We start from the raw sequence: 8,568 nt of genomic DNA on the forward strand, positions 1-8,568 counted from the left end.
TGTGACCCCATGGAACTGTGGCTCACCAGGCTCCCTCTGTCGATGGAATTTTCCAGGCGAGAATACTGGAGTGGGTTGCCATGTCCTCCTCCAGGGGTATCTTCCCAACCCAGGGATGGAACTCAGGTCTCCCACATTGCAGGTGGATTCTTTACTGTTTGAGTCACGGGGAAGTTATTTGATGTGACTAAATAATGAAATTCCCTAAAATGATACCATGTATTGAAGAATTTTTAGATGGTAGGAAAAAACATAAGAGTGGAAGGAGAAATACAGGCAGCCTGGTTTAGAGCACACTGTCTGGTTCCGGCCATCAGATTGCAAGTGGATGAGAGTGTGAGTCACAGAGTGAATTGCAGACGCCAAATGTCAGCCTCCTAATTGCCCCATTAGTGCAGGCTGCAAGGCCTCTCTGTGATCCCTGATCGTGTGTCTTACATCAAGGATGTTGACGGCGGCCGGTTCCTCCCAGCATCTCTAATGAGCAGCTCTGGGAGAGGGGGAGAGAGAGTCCTGATCCCCCTCACCATCGTCGCCAGTGCCTTTAATCAGGGCTGAGAAGCCTGCTGCCAAACCTGGTGCTAATTACACATTCCTTAGAAACAGGATTGGGTTTACTGCAGCCCTGTGTGGACGAGGCTGTAAACAAGAGTGTTTCTTCCTTCTGCGCCGAGAAAATACCTGTCTGTGTGGTCAGACAAAGTAGGGGAGCACCAGGGGTCCAGAGGAGAAAGCGATGGGGTGAGGACTCCTCAGGTGGAGCGGAGAGAAGCCGGAGTCCTTAGATGACTGCAGTGTAGCCTCAAGGGGGGGCTCTCACAACCCACCCAGGCTGCCCCCAGTCACCAGGACCCAACCGAGCTCCACGCAGGGTCCTCCTAGGGTCCAGCTGTCCAGTGCCCCAGCCCCACAGACTGCTGGAGCTTTCCTCTGCCATGAACCTAAATCCTTGGTCTCCGTGTCTGAGGTCCCCACACTTGCTGGCTTGGCTGCAAGAGGCCCTGCACCCCCGTTTACAGTCCTTAACTCTCCCCTTCCTGCCCACATGCCCGTGGGATGTCTTAGATGCTGGCAAGTTCACTAGACCCAGAAGCAGAGGTCGCCAAACTAGAAGACAGGTCCGTGAACCTAGCCTGAACCTCCATCGGGCAACGTGAAATGTAAGACTAAAAGGAGACATCTTCTTGTCTGCCTCACATTTCAGTCTAACCCACTGCTGGTCCTGTTTGCAATCTGCCCATTGACTATCTTAGGGATCAAGTCTGATCACAGCTGCTTATTGAGATAACAATCTTTCGCTGAGACGTTCCATGTGCTCTAGAAGGGACCCCTGGCACAGTATCCAGTTCCTTCGTGTTATGGACTGAATTGTGAAACCTGTACATTGAAGCGCCCTCCCTAGTACCTCGGAAAGTGGCTGTATTTGGAGGTGGGACAGTTAAAGAGGAGAGTCAAAGTGAGGTCATGGCAGTGGGCACCAATCCAATGCAACCAGCGTCCTTATAAGAGGAGATGAGGACACAGAGAGAGACCAGGAGCTGGACCACATGGAGAGAAGACCCCGTGGGGAGGCATCTGCTCGCCAGGGACACAGCACTTCAGAGAAACCAGCCCTGCCCACCGCTGATCTTGGACTTCCAGCCTCCGGAGCTGTGGTTTATGCTGCCCCAGGCCATGGTGCTTTGTCATCTCCCCGCACACCCAAGCCCCAGCTCATCATCTGCAGGTGATCCGCAGGTTCCTTCCTCTTCTCACCGTTTCTCAAACCATCCTTCCCCCTGGAGTCCCCTCCTCTCTGCTGCCCTCGGAGCCCTGCCGGTCAGAACCTTTGCCCCCAACATGTGTCATGACTTGCACTTCTTCATGTTGTCCGGCCATCGTGGGAGGTGTCTCAGGCCCCCACAGGTCACCTGGGAGCGTCTCTCAGGAATGCACTCAGGAATAAACATGTGTCCCTCCCTCACTCACGGGACTGGGGCTCACAGAGTCTGCCTCTCAGGCTCCGTTCGGGTCTCAGATTAAAGCCACAAGTTACTGGATCACCTGGTTCCTGTGCCACTCAGCTCCCCCACGTGGATCCTGCATCTCACCCTCCATTCCAGCCTTGCTCCCCCAGCTCTGCACTTTGCACTCAGGCAGGCGTGCTCATCAGAGGCCTCTCTGGGGGCTCAGAGAGTGAAGAATCCCCCTGCGATGTGGGAGACGCGGGTTCCATCCCTGGGTCGGGAAGATCCCCTGGGGAAGGGATGCAACCTCCTCCAGTTTTCTTGCCTGGAAAATCCCATGGACAGAGGAGCCTGGCAAGCTATAGTTCATGGAGTCGCTAAGAGTCAGACGTGACTGAGCAACTAGCACACATATCGTATCATCATCACAGGTATCTCTCACTGTGATTATCTGTGGCCCCTTCTTCTGAGAGCAGCAATCCCTCGCGGGGCCCCTCTTCCTCCCAATTCCCCTAACGATTGCCATAGGACTGGCTGTGTCTGTGGCTGCCCTGCCCCCAGGCACATGCTAAGTCGCTTCAGTCGTGTCCCACTCTTTACAAACCCATGGACTAGAGCCAACCAGCCTCCTCTGTCCATGGGATTTCCCAGGCAAGAGCACTGGAGTGGGTTGCCATTTTCTCCTCTAAGGGATCTTCCCGACCCAGGGATTGAACTCGCATCTCCTGCATTGGCAGGCGGGTTCTCTACCACTAGCACCTCCAACAAAAGACACCCGGAATATAATTAGCATGATGACTCATGTCACGGTTTTATTGACATCATTTTTGTGCCCTGCCCCCCCGTTGATAATTTTGAAAATACTGAATTTGATCATTGAAGAATCTTGTTTTTCCAGGAAACATGGATGTGACTGACGCAGGCCTGTCAAGTCGGACCCCACATTTTAAAGATTTTTCTTCCCAGAAACTATAACAAAAGGCCTGCAATGAAGGCATAAGATCAACAGACTTGAAACTTCAAGTTGAGAAGAAACTCTTCGATGCCTCTGCTCAGGCACCAGTCAGGCACTGTTCTCGTAAGTCACTGAGGCCCAGAGGCCGCATCTGATGGCCTCCGGCAGCGGCTAAATTTGCGACCTGAGAGCACAGTTGCCCTCATTCACCGGGATGCTGGGCAGGCGCTCTGAGAGAATGGGAGGAGGCGGGGAGCGTGGCGGGGGACAGACCCCCGGGAGAGGCAGACCAGCGGGGCTGCAACAGGGGTCCTGCCAGGCTCTCCGCCCTCCAGCTCCCACAGAATTTCTGCTCCTCGCTGCTCCGCTGGCATCCACGAGCTCCGGTGACTCACTCTTCGTTGTAAACTAGTCTTGTTGGGCTTCTATCGCTTCTAACTAAAAAAAAAAAAAAAATGTATTCCTCTGACAAGGCATTCAGTGTAGTCTTTGAATTGGGTGGAATCATAGCTGTGTGGGGCATCCCTGGTAACTCGGGGGTAATGAATATGCCTGCAATGCAGGAGGCACAGGAGATATGGGTTCCACCCCTGGGACGGGGAGATCCCCTGGAAGACGGCATGGCAACCCACTCCAGTATTGTTGCCTGGAGAATCACAATGACAGAGGAGCCTCACGGACAGCAGTCCATAGGGTCACAAAGAGTTGGACATGACTGAAGCAACGGGGCACGCAGGCACATCACTGATTTAGAATAAATGCTGTGGTGTGTACAAAAATAATGAAATGCAGTTGGCTCGCTTCCACGTCCACAACCCCGCCAACCTGAGGTCTCGGCATATGCACCCCACTAGGTGGCATCCAGGTAGTCTGATACATCACTGTCATTGTTTATATGCAAACTGAGGTCCTAAGACACTTGGGAAGCTGTGAATAAACATCCCATTCGTTCGATTGGCAGCATCAAGCTGATTATCAGCACCACCTTGATGGATGGTGCAAAGGTGAACTCTCAACCCCCAGATGCATTCCTGTAGGCAGGGAATTGGTGGGGGCGGGGACAGCATCCCAAGAAAGCGGTTTATTCCAGGCACCTCTTCCAATTCCTGCTTACTCAGTCTGGAGCAGGTGCCGTTTCCAGCTGCCTGCATGGAGGGGACTGGGCAAATGAATGAGTTCCTGTCTGGAAAACGTCTCAGAGCTTCTCATGAAAGGTGGGAAATAAATACATGTTGCTCTTCCCATTTGGTATTGAGGAAAGATCTCTTCAAGAAGCAAGCTCCCTTTCTTCCGCTAAAATCTGGAGTGTTTGCCAGAAGCTGCCGAAGTGGGGGAGTCCGGGGGAGTGGGGGTGAGGAAGGTGGGCCCGGCAACCCCTGCAGACTTGGAGGATGTCACGGCAGGCTGCATGCCCTGCTTCTGGCCAGATGCCAATCCATTAAAAGCAAAGAGTAAAGATGTATTCCTCCACTGGCATTATATCCACACATAAAATCTGGCCCCGTAACTGCAGACCGGTGCCAAAATCTGTTTTGTTCATTTAAATTTCTGTATTTATTTTAATTAAGCACTAGCAGAATGCCATTTGCACTGCCATATTGAATACCTTTGTAATTAACAGCACCGAGCTGGAGAGATGGGCTTCCTTCACATTCTTTTAATTAACTGAAATATTTCAAGGACAAGATCAGAATCAGCAATAATTTCTTTACGGAAGGCAGAATGCGGGGGCTGGGGACCATGCCATTCCTTGACAGTAACTGTAAGTTTTAAAAGCCAAGGACTTCTCAGTGTATTTCTGCTTTTAGAGTCATTATCAGCAGTGAGAAAGCTAGCAGTTATGTTAAATATTCTGAGTGGGAAAAAAGTCTTCATTCAATTTGGAAAAAAAGGTAGAAAATTCTAATTTGCTTCAATGGGGAAACAACAATGACCATTCAAAGTGTTAATAAGTGACATGGTCCAGCTTACCAGCTGAGCCCTAAAATGCTGGTCCGGAGTCTGTTCTCAAGGCTTCCTTCAATTGGACAAGTGGTCCATCTCTCTACTTTTCCATTATTCCTTTTTCTCTAACACCTCCCAAACCCTCCCAACACTGAAAGCATTTAGAGGAATTTTTTCTGTTGGTTTGTTGAGCTGGAATTCATTCCCGTGTGTACATCAGGTGTGTGTGTGCGCCAGTGCTCAATCGTGTCTGACACCTTGCGACCCCACGGATTGTAGCCTGCCAATTTCCTCTGTCCGTGGGATTTTCCTGGCAAGAATACTGCAGTGGGTTGCCGTTTCCTTCTCCAGGGGATCTTCCTGACCCAGGGACCAAACTCATGTCTCCCTGCACTGCAGGTGGATTCTCTACCACTGAGCCACCTGGGAAGCCCATATACATCAGCCCATTCCTTGTTACTCCAAAAAGCAGCCGCGGAGACAGCAGCATATCTCCTGCATGGCCAGTAAGCACAAGGAAGCCACGAGTTTGCATTGACACTGAGAGCTCAGGGAAGCGGGACCCTGCCTCTCCTTCACACAGCCCCGGCCTGACTCTGTTGCATCTCCATTTAGCCCTGAAAGACAGTAGTTACCACCTCATTGAAAACCGTCAGCTGCAGCTGAACACAAAGAAATCAGCCCGTCCATCTGCAGACTACATCCTTCCCGCTAAACTGCACAAGGGCACAGGTGCTCTTGCTACTATAAAAGGTAGGGGCGGGGCATCGAGGGCTCTTGGTGGGGGGGGCGGTGCTCCGATCGACACGCTCTGTGCTACATATACACTCCTGAGACTCAGCAAGATTTCTTGTTTCATTTGCTGAGTTGAACAGCCTTGTCTTTTTCTCCCTTTTATGCACCTCAGCTCTGAGCTGAATTTTCACAAATGCAAACTGCCAAGTGAAATCCCTTCGATATTAAATTCCTCAACCATCGTAAAAAAGGGGGAATTGTCTGCATGCTAAGGAAATGAAATACATTTTAGATTGAATAATCTGATGAATATGCTATCCAGTCCCAAACAACTTAATAAAAATCAGTCAGTTCAGTTCAGTCACTCAGTCATGTCCAACTCTTTGCGACCCCACGGACTGTAGCACGCCAGGCCTCCCTGTCCATCACCAACTCCTGGAGCCTACTCAAACCCATGTCCATTGAGTCAGTGATGCCATCCAACCATCTCACCCTCTGTCATCCCCTTCTGCTCCCACCTTCAATCTTTCCCATCATCAGGGTCTTCTCCAACAAGTCGGCTCTTCACATCAGGTGGCCAAAGGATTGGAGTTTCAGCTTCAGCTTCAGCCCTTCCAATGAATATCCAGGACTGATTTCCTTTAGGATGGACTGGTTGGATCCCCTTGCAGTCCAAGGTGCAAGATGATCTTTTCTCCACGCAGCCTCTTTCCCCCCAGTGAACACTGACAGCACTTGGCGGTGGGGTGGTAACACGGCCACCCCCATTTCACAAAACCACAGCCATGGATCCAGCTGAAACAGGCTGCGGCTCCAGCAACTTTTCCATTCGGGTTCTCGAAATAGCAGGACCGGGACTTCGCACTTAGGAGCCCTCTCTCTGTTCAGGACTCCTCTGGCAGCTCAGAAGGCAGAGAGTCCACCTGCAATGCAGGAGACCCGGGCTCGATCCCTGGGTCAGGAAGATCTCCCGGGGAAGGGAAAGGCAACCCACTCCAGTATGCTTGCCTGGAGAATCCCATGGACGGAGGGGAGCCTGTTGGGTCACAGTCCATGAGGACACAAAGAGTCAGACAGGACTGAGCGAGTAACACAGAAAGCATTGCGTGGGGCTCCTCTCCTCCCTCTAATCCCAATCAACACAGCTCTGGGAACAACCCGAGTGTCAGCCAAGACCAGCCCGAGGACACGGGATGGGTCTCGGCTCAGCTAGGTGGTCAGCGGAGTCTCCCTCGAGCTGCTCCCAGGACACACGGCCCCCCGCGTCTCGGCCTCCTTCTGGCCAGCCGGTCCCCAGCCTGCCTCCCTTTCAGGAAGGGCTCTGCTGGGAATCCATGTGACTGGCGGCGGGGCAGAGCAATAGGCAGAAAAGTAGAAATAAAGAAGACTGGTTTTAGCTCTAAAGAAAAGCCACGGAAGTCGGAGAGGGGGGAAGACACTGATGTTGGGAAAGACTGAAGCCAAAGGAGAAGGAGGCGACAGAGGATGAGATGTTTGGATGGCATCACTGACTCAATGGACATGAAGGTGAGCGGGAGATAGTGGAGGACAGAGGAGCCTGGCATGCTGCAGTCTGTGGACCCCTACCCCTGAGCTGGTAGAATCCCCACCATCCGTGAGCTGGTAGGACCCTGCCCCCAATTCCTAGGCTGATAGGAACCTCCCCCACACCCCTGGGCTGGTAGGAACCCCCCGACAGTTTGTTGCTAAACCACAGAAGGAGACCCCTGGCCTTCCCGCCTATTACCCTCTCACCCTCCATCCCTGAGCTGGTAGGACCATCCCTCCCACTCTGTTCCCTGGGCTCCTAGGAAACCCCCAACCCCTGACATCCCAGAAACTGCCTCCAGTTCGGAGAGAGAAGGTAGGGTTCAGAGGAGCCACCGGAGTCCCATCGGCTGTGAGGTGGCAGCTGGTGAACTTATTTTTTTTGGGAGGAGCAGAGAAAACCAGCTGAAGTCTGTGAGCCTCAGAGGGGACACTTCGTGGTGTATCCTGTATGTTGGCTGGTCCAGTCTTCCTTTCAAACACTTTGTAAACATTGTAAGGAGATCAAGGGATTCAAAAACAGAAGGGGAGAGGCTGGGTCAGGCAGAGACAGAGATGGTTATGACTAGACAGTGGTATTTCTGGGCATGTTCACATCTTTTTGCTCTTTCTTACTCCAGAGATGGAGCAGGTCCAGAGACCGCCATCCATGAGGGTAGGGAAACATCTGGAATGAGTGCAAACCCAGCCAGCTTTGGAGGCAGAGAGACACAGGGAGTGTGAACCTAACATGCCCCCCGGGGATGGAGGGATGGTCCTGTCTTCACAGAAGGAATCCCTTTGCCTGCAGCCCGCCTGCTTCAAACACCATCCCTCCACCTGCCTCTGCTCACGTACCCACAGCCAGTGAGATAAAACCCAGAAAGGAAAGGCTGTCTCCTCCCGTGCATGGCCCTCTGGATGGTCTCTGACAAAGCCGGCCTGCCTGGCACTCAGTCCTCCATCCGCCCCGGAAGCCGGGAGGCTGGCCCGGGCCCCCTGCCACAGCCCGAGCCTCCATGGGAGCTGAACCCACCACGGCAAACAGTGGACAGCAGTGAACGGCTTTCCCTTGAGCAGGGAGTGCGTGCAGGCATCAGTGGTCCCGCAGAAGCAGGCCCCAGGCCCTAGAAGGCAGCCCGCCCACACCTCCTGAGGGTCGCCCATATCCTCACTGGGTGTACCTCATCCTGTTCATTCTGGGCTCACCCTAGCACCCCAGCGGGGGCAAACACACCCCAGCCATGGGAAGGAGCAATGTCGCGGCCGCTGGGCTGGTCCCAGACGCTTGTGTGACATCAAACAAGCAAGGTGGCCTTTGAAAGCAGAAGCGGGCCTTTTACCTTTAAAAAAAAATAGTATCATTTATACTCCTTATCGCTTCAAAAGTCTCACTTCTGAAGTCTCACATTTTACCTATTTTTTAATAGGCTTCATTTATGTATTTGTTTTGGCTGCGCG

The sequence above is a fragment of the Odocoileus virginianus genome, chromosome 14, assembly GCF_023699985.2.
Source record: "Odocoileus virginianus isolate 20LAN1187 ecotype Illinois chromosome 14, Ovbor_1.2, whole genome shotgun sequence".
Classification (NCBI taxonomy): domain Eukaryota; kingdom Metazoa; phylum Chordata; class Mammalia; order Artiodactyla; family Cervidae; genus Odocoileus; species Odocoileus virginianus.